This window comes from Mya arenaria, chromosome 9 (genome assembly GCF_026914265.1).
Source record: "Mya arenaria isolate MELC-2E11 chromosome 9, ASM2691426v1".
NCBI classification, from domain to species: Eukaryota; Metazoa; Mollusca; class Bivalvia; order Myida; family Myidae; genus Mya; species Mya arenaria.
The window spans coordinates 4,364,297-4,372,649 of record NC_069130.1 but is presented as its reverse complement, the minus strand read 5'-3'; positions in this window follow the sequence as shown (position 1 = coordinate 4,372,649).

Below are 8,353 nucleotides of genomic sequence, written 5' to 3'. Positions count from 1 at the left end.
GCGTGTAATTACATCAGCGCAGCAATTAATACATTGTACTCAATACTCAATTCATCGCTATCCCTCAGTTATATCAAGCTAGGATATAAACAGATTTGAATACGTCTTTTATTCTTAAAAAGAGTATGTGAGGAATAGGATACAGACATTATTGATTAGGGTTATAACGTAAGGGAGAAATTTGGAGTTACTCTATAATGCAGGTAGGCTTTAAAAACAGGTGGCCTTCAACCATGGTTAATAATACTTTAAAAACCAGGATAAGTGATGATATTTTATTAACTGTAGATTACATAATCTATATAGTTGTTATTTTCAAGTAGACATGCCTTTTTCAAATTCCTTTTGGAGGATCTGTCAGTATATTAAACGTGGTGTTGTTTGATGCTGGTATCGATTTCACTATGCAGTTTGGTGGTCGTTTAAGCGAGGGATGTAAATGAAAACGTTTCCGTATACTGATCATAGAAAGCACATTAAACGTTGTGTAAGATTCATTGCATGACTGCTGCCACTGTCATTAGTATTTGTGTCGAAGTGTTTCTAACAGCACCGAAATAGTTCTTTTTTATGGTTAACACAATGAGGAAAGAGAAATTTCCTGTTCACCATATTGTTAATGCTCGATTTCTAAACAGAAGGCAAGTTTTCTATTCGGATATTTCCTTGTGAGCATCAACTAGGGAAACGAGATTTTCTTGATTCATCTGATGACCATGTGCTAATCTGGAACTGTAAGCTTCGACAAGGTCAACGCCTATTTCCGACACTGCTGTTGCCTTAACAGGACTCACTCATGGTTTTGTAAACTGTACTTTTATTGCATGAGCATAAACAGTCTAGAAAATGATAAGGATTTTCAAAACTATTTTTTGATGGTTGGAACCATTCAATTAATACTGATGTATTCTCAAACATTGTCTTTGAAATCCACGATTTAATAAGCGATAGTAATTGGCTCAAAGGTTAAGTTCTCCTTATCATAGCGAATGAGTCATCGCTAAGTTTTGTTGTCACTTTTTAGCGTTATTGTACCACTGTGGGATCGCACGTCAAAAAAAACAAACAGATTATTTGTTTTGCTTTAAATGTAATATTCTTCATTTTCGATTTATGTACAAAATAGTACATTATAAGAGATTTTAGTTGCATTCCCGGAGAAAAAAAAATATTGGTGCAAAATTTGAGCAACACAGTTTAAGTTATCGAGACCTGGATTCCGCAAACACAATCTCTGTTTTTTATATGTAGTTGCACAACTGATTCTTTTTGTTGCATTATACGATGTGTGTATCAAAATATCAGGTGTTTTTTGTTTAAAAGCAAGCATTTGTCTGTTGTTGTAGTGAACAGGGAGTAAGCATTTTCTCGTTTGTTCTGAAATATTATATAAATGAAACTTACGCTTAAACTCTTTAAGAAGATAATTTCCTGTATGATGCGTTTTTGAACGAATGTGGGTTGGAACGCTCGAAAACCGATTATTATAACTATATCCAAGTTCATGTTTTATTAGTCGGAATTTAAATTTGATATAGATAGGCACGAGATTCTTGTATGTCTCTAGATTATCTGTATCGCTTTGCTTATGATATTTGGGTCAGTAAACAAGATCACAGCAAGTCAGTTTGCTGTCAGACGTACTTTTAAATAAGCATATTTGTTTTGTTTCTATGTAAGATTCAAGGTTAACATGTGATCACTGTTTACATTACTAATTTTCATTCGCTTAGTTCGAATTTAGAATTACTTGTTCAAACAGCGAAGTTATTATATGCTGGTTTATGAGGTAAACTTCGTCAACATAGCAAATACGTTTGTACAGGTCCTTCTGTATAATTTAATTTGTTTTGTTGTCGGCTCAAAATGTTTTTTTGTCAGTTTTATTTATGAACAAAGACAATAACACACCATAACAAAGGCGTTAAATGCATTTTGAAAACCTTTGAAACTACAGAAATGTTTTCTTTTTTATGTTGTATCCTTTTTTTATTTTTTGCCAATTGGACAGGCGTTGAAGACTTCTGGAAATAAACGTCTTGAATACTTAAGTGGTTCTCCAAATGAACAAATAAAAGTGAGACAAATATTTGCTTTTCAACAAATCAATAACTAGTTAAACCAGTATAGCTGTGATCAGGGGTTTGGAGAGTACACCATGAACTTTCAATACGACTGTATTTCAATCTTTAAAGACGGCCTAATCGAAGTGATTTCAATTTGTGTACATCAGGCCAGTATGCGTATGCATTTGACTTACTGTATGAGTTTACATGGTCCAAAATAGGATTAATAATTAATTTTACTTACATGCTACTTATGCCTATCTGGAATTTCTGTATACAGTTTTCTAAAATCAATATATTTACGTCAGCAGATGAATTAAGAAATTGGTCTGTGTTCAATAAAAGTTTATAGACATATATCATGTTCACAATGGGTGCATACATCTAAGTGTGTCATACGTGTGAACTATTTTACACAGCATAAGTTCTATAATTGTTTATTACATTTTCGTTCTGTTTTTCTTCCTAATTTTTAAAACGATACTTTCATTATTGGACTAAATGAAGACATACTTTTAAATTTGTTAATGCGACCTATGCCAGATGGCTCTCTTTGCATGACTTTAACGTACCTCTCAGAGCTAGCACTGTTGCTCCGGCTTGATTCCTTTGTTTAAAGGTGATGTCGGTATCCGATGTTATCTCTTGCTTTATTCTTCATAGTTCTGACGTCGATGGTTGTTTTAGTGAGGCTTATACTTTTATTTAGTAATTATTGAAAAAAGATGGGACATATGTAAGGTTATGGTCATGATAGGTTAAAGCCAGCCTCCTAGTAGACTCGGATTCCATTGAATTCTTCTGACCGTTCCAATGCTGTAGTCCCATTATATAACTGTAAACAATGTCGTTGATGGTTTGGTTTCTGTATGTGTGGTATTTATGTTTTTGTGTCTCTATTTCATTGTCATGATGGCCCTTGCTTTGTTACAGTGCTAGGATTGTTTTTTAATTGTCGATGTCTTGCTTGCCTTGTCCGTGTTTTCATTGTAGTATTTTCTTAATAAAACCACAAAACATCTCATGGTTGTCCACATTTCTTCATTTCAGGGTGCACAATAGAAAGCCGTATAAATACTTATGTGAAAACAACGGAAACAACCTCAATAGCAAAAGTTTAAACATAAACCCAGTTTAATGGCAGTAGGTAAACGCCAAAGACATAGAACACAAAAACAAAAAAAATAGAAACAATAAACATGGAAGAACAACACAAAACTCCACAAACAGCACAGTGCATACATGCTTTATATGAAAAAAACTAGGTATGTTTATCAAGGATTGTAATGTAACCTTGGAACGGTCAGTAAAAAATAAATTTAATGGTTTTTTTACCTGTTTACGTGCACAAACCTCACTCTTATCCAAACAATCCTAAATAAAGAAACCACGTAAATGGTAAATCTTATCAAAGTATTGATTAAGCTTACTGAGTCTTTAGTCAATAGGCCCTATGCAAATAAATACTGCTTTGATTATTGCTTTTTGGCTCAGAAGGTAAAATAAAATCCTTTATAATCATTATTGTGTGGCCTGGAAGCCCAATAAATCGTTATAATAGGAGACAACATGTATACTTATCATATTAAACAAGACTTTAAACTGTTAAGATAGATTATTAAGCATCGGCATACGTTTTTCAAAGTATCGCCCTTGAAAAATGTTGAGTCTTGCATTATATGTTGATTTAAAGATTAAGTTCCACGAAATTATTTTGCAACACTGAGGCATGGACTTGAATAGTTGTATTTATTATAAATTTGATATCTAATACTCATCGCCAATCATATGTGATAAGTTTGCGTAAACGTACGAAGTGAACAAACGTGCACTGTATAAGGGTGATAAAAGAGTAGAAAGTGTAAATAGCTTTAATTATTTAGGTATTGTATTTAAAAACACTCGATTTGTTTCCAAATCAAAGCACTTTAATTTGATTTTTTTGTTTTAAAACAACGTATTTAGATCAGAAAGCAATTAAGTGTACAAAAAATGTAAAACGAATTTGTGTGTTCATTTTATTTCGACAAAGTTCCGAAAGCTTACCGCTATCCTCGCTCCCTTTACGCATTTAACCTGGTAGAAATGACAGTAAGGAAATTAATAATGAAACTGTCTTTTATGCGGTTCTATAAATCTTGAAAATGAGTATCATTTTGATTTATTTTGTAAAACGTGTGGAATTGTTCGGATAAAATATCAAAAGAATTCATTTAATTATTTCAAACAACGCTAACCAATAAACTTGTTCGGTTATATAAATATATACATGACACTTTGATTATACGTTCAAATACTGTTAATAATGTATTACAATTCCAAACGATAACGGTCGTGTTTATGGTTTATGTACTAAATGCAAGTCCAACCACATGTATTGTGTTAACGCTTTCCTCACATGAACTAATAATGCGATTTAATTTTGTATTATGCGTTTGCTCTTTTTCCTCCTTTGTTTTAGTTATCAATCATGTACATCCTGTATGTAAACATACTGTGGTAGCAGACCAGGCCAGGCCAGGCCAGATTCTATGAATAATGAGAGTTCAAGCTCTGAAGATACACCGTCACAATGATAGACTTTTATTTAAAAATTGAACTGCTTCATCAACATTTTATAAATTATCAATTAAGGTAATTAATCATATGGGGTCGATAATTATCATCTAAAAATCAAGGTTGAAAACATTCGTGATATTTTTACATTATAGTTTAAAGAATGCAGAAAAAATGTTAACAAAAGTGCAACTGATTTTTTTTTATACATTTGACATACTCTTTGATTTTCTAACATTACGTTCCCTATCGAATGAAAGAAAACAACCGGCATTTCAATCTTACACATCACCTTTATTCAAGTTAGATTTTTAATACTTTCATTTTATGTTGAAATCTGTACTCACAATTGTTTAGAATTCACCTCAATACCCAACTTATCAAATACATTTACTTAAGTGAACATATGGTTTATATTTGTATCTTCTCTGGTTAAAACAATAAGAGGATACTGTATAGCAGTAAAAGTAAATAGCTGGTTTCTGTTATGCCTGATCTCCAATTACACTCAAATTTTACGTCGTTTTACATCAGAAAGCGTACGCTATGAATGGAAATATTTCGTATATTATTGTTCAAAGTTTTAACGCAAAGTGTAACATCATTAGGTGTTGTTTGAGAAGACCGGATTTGAGACATTATAAATCAAGAATGTATTGTAGAAGTGATTGTTTTTATTTTTAAATAATATTTGCATTTTCGTCAACAGAAAGTTAATGTCAAGTTTTACAATTAATTGAATATCTGTCTTGTTGGATAATTTTACAGAAAAAGTCTGACGCAAACATATTTCTTTTTTTCGAAATACTGTTTTTGAAAAAAAAACGCAACCATCAGCGAAGATGTTTTGAATATGGTTTTTAAATAATCTAACTAAATCTAGCTAAATCATAAAATAAACTTATGACCACATATGATATATAAGATTAATGTTATCTATAACGTGTTTTGCAACAAGCTTTTTTCATTTGTTATTTATTCAATTCCAAATAATTATTCTGTTTTGGATACCAAACTCCCCTTTACAACGACACAGTTTCTTTTCTTCTACTTTTGTTTATTTTAGGGAATATTGGAGCCGGTACCGACACTTGACCCAAGAATTATATTAAAGTAAACGATATAACAGTTAACAATTGTATAATAAGGAGGGACAAACATTGTATGTAAATAGTGTCATGGTTGAGATCTTCTTGCAAAACAGAGTGACAATTGACCAGCTATGGACATGGCAGAAAATTCTTACTAACTTACAAGATCGGAGACAAGCTCACTGACCATGGAAATTGTTCAACATGCATTGATGACATACTTTTCAGTAATGTTGGTGTTTTTAGCATTTTCACCGCATGTAAGCGTTGAAGAGGCGAACATGGTAATTGATCCCGAAGAGGGGTTTTACATTGACGAGGAAAATGGAGGAGAAATAAAGCGCAGTGCAGCATATGAAGAATACTATTATCTTAATCTGTCAGGTGTAATGATCTTTAGAACGAGACTAGTTGTGACCGCACCGGCGATGTCAATGACAAGCAGTGCAGCATATGAAGAATACTATTATCTTAATCAGTCAGGTGAAAAGATCTTTAGATTGAGACCAGTTGTGACCACACCGACGATGTCAATGACTACAGATTTTCTGCCGCCTACGACAATTTCTAGCTCAGTTTCGCCTACAACGTTATCTCCACAACCAACATCTAACAGCGCTTCTACAACGTTCATTTCAACTAATCCGCCGCCGACTGCTTCAACATCTCCATCTACATCACCTGATAGTAATTCTCCTACGCCGACAACGATGACTCTATCAAGTGTTTCATCACAAACAACGACTAAAGTAGCTACAACAACAAAAATGACTGAGGATATTTCACTTACACACAAGAAACAATTGTATGATGTTCAGTTAAGTGGCTATGACCCAAGAATACGACCGATTCAGAACCAATCCCTGCCTATATATATCCATACAAAGTTCGTAGCATTGAGTCTGATTGACTTTGACACCACCCGTCAACAATTCTCTATGTTGGCGTACATTAGGATTGACTGGATTGACCACAACATCAACTGGAAGCCGAAGTTCTACAGCTTTACCACGTCAATGAGAGTACCCACCAGGGCGATATGGAACCCAAACCTAATTCTTCGGAAGGTAACGGGTAGTACGAGTATTTTAAAAGAGAATTTATATGGTCAAAAGTACAATAGAAGTTTAAAACTTTAAAAAAAAAAATCTAAGCCAGAACTTGAAGCACACAGATGCAAACTGTCTCACAAAGATGACTGTGTTTGTTATTGTATTATATCATTTCTTCAAACCAAGACAAAAAACAAAAGCAGTATATTTCAGCTATAAAGTGCGTTTTAGGCACTTAAATATAATAAAAGTATAACGTGTTGTACGTTTAATACGAAAAATTTAATAAACATTGTATCACAAGCTCACAATAAAATTGTGTATAGCAAAAACATGTGCAATCTTAAAACGAATTGATGGCAAAATTGCATAGTTATTTACAGAAAATATACTCAGATATATCTGTAAAATAGATATGTGAATGGCGGTACTGATGTATCGATGCAGCTTTTGACTATGTAACGAAGGCAATGACGACAATTGTATGCTCTAAACAGTACAGCGACATTTAAGGTCAAATTATTTAACAAAAAATAATCAAACAAAATAAACTGTCCAGGTATATTAATTAATATATCATTTATTTAAAAAGGTTTTTTCAAGTGTTTATTGTATTTGAAAACAGTGTGCTGCCTTCGTATAGAAAAAATTAACCTTTCACTCGAAATCCTCTCAAGCTCAATAAGATGTTAATTATATGTAAATGACCGATCTAAAGCGAGCCATTCCCGTTTGGCTCAAAATTTCCAGGGCTCCAGGTATTTTCGCTGGTCCCTGGATGTTCGAGCCAACTGGGTTCGACTGAATATTTTTCGGTAAAGTTTATATTTCTTCATAATTACCATTAAGTCAAACGTGCCTCAAATGCCTTTATATCGCTAAAATCTGACACTATCCTTTCACTAAAATTTACACTAGTGTTTCAGTCGGTCGACGGACGTGGCTTGATTGGAGATGCGGCGATTGACCGGATCTACATCTCTTGGCGAGGCCACGTACAGTGGGTCCCCGAGGCAACTTATTCGTAAGTCGCTTTGAACTAGAATTATTCCGGAATGTTGATTTAGAAAGGAACACTTTTTATCACCTGAAGCACTAGAAATAGAACATTCTATATGGTAAAGTATATCGAACGACAGCGGGACAACATTTCAGCATTTGACAATAATGTAAATAATGCCATATTAAATAGTGTACTATACATAATACGTTTGTGTGAATTTGGCATGCGAACTAGAATCACTGATCTCACATTGAATTGTTTTTTGTTTTATTTCAGAGTTGTATGTAAAGTGAACGTCAGATTCTATCCCTTCGACGAGCAAATATGCGCGTTAACGTTTTACGTTTCCGGTGAGACTGTAGACACACTGGAGCTGGATCATTACAAGAACGTTGACATAAGCGAATACGTTGAAAACCCAGCCTGGATTATTGTCGGTGTCAGTCGCACCCGTTACATCCGCGATAACAACTACAACATCGACATCGAGTTCAGGATGCAGCGAAGAACTGACTTCACCTTGTTTACAGTAGTAACACCGCTTATGATGTTAGAGCTCCTTAATATCTGTGTATTTCTTGTTCC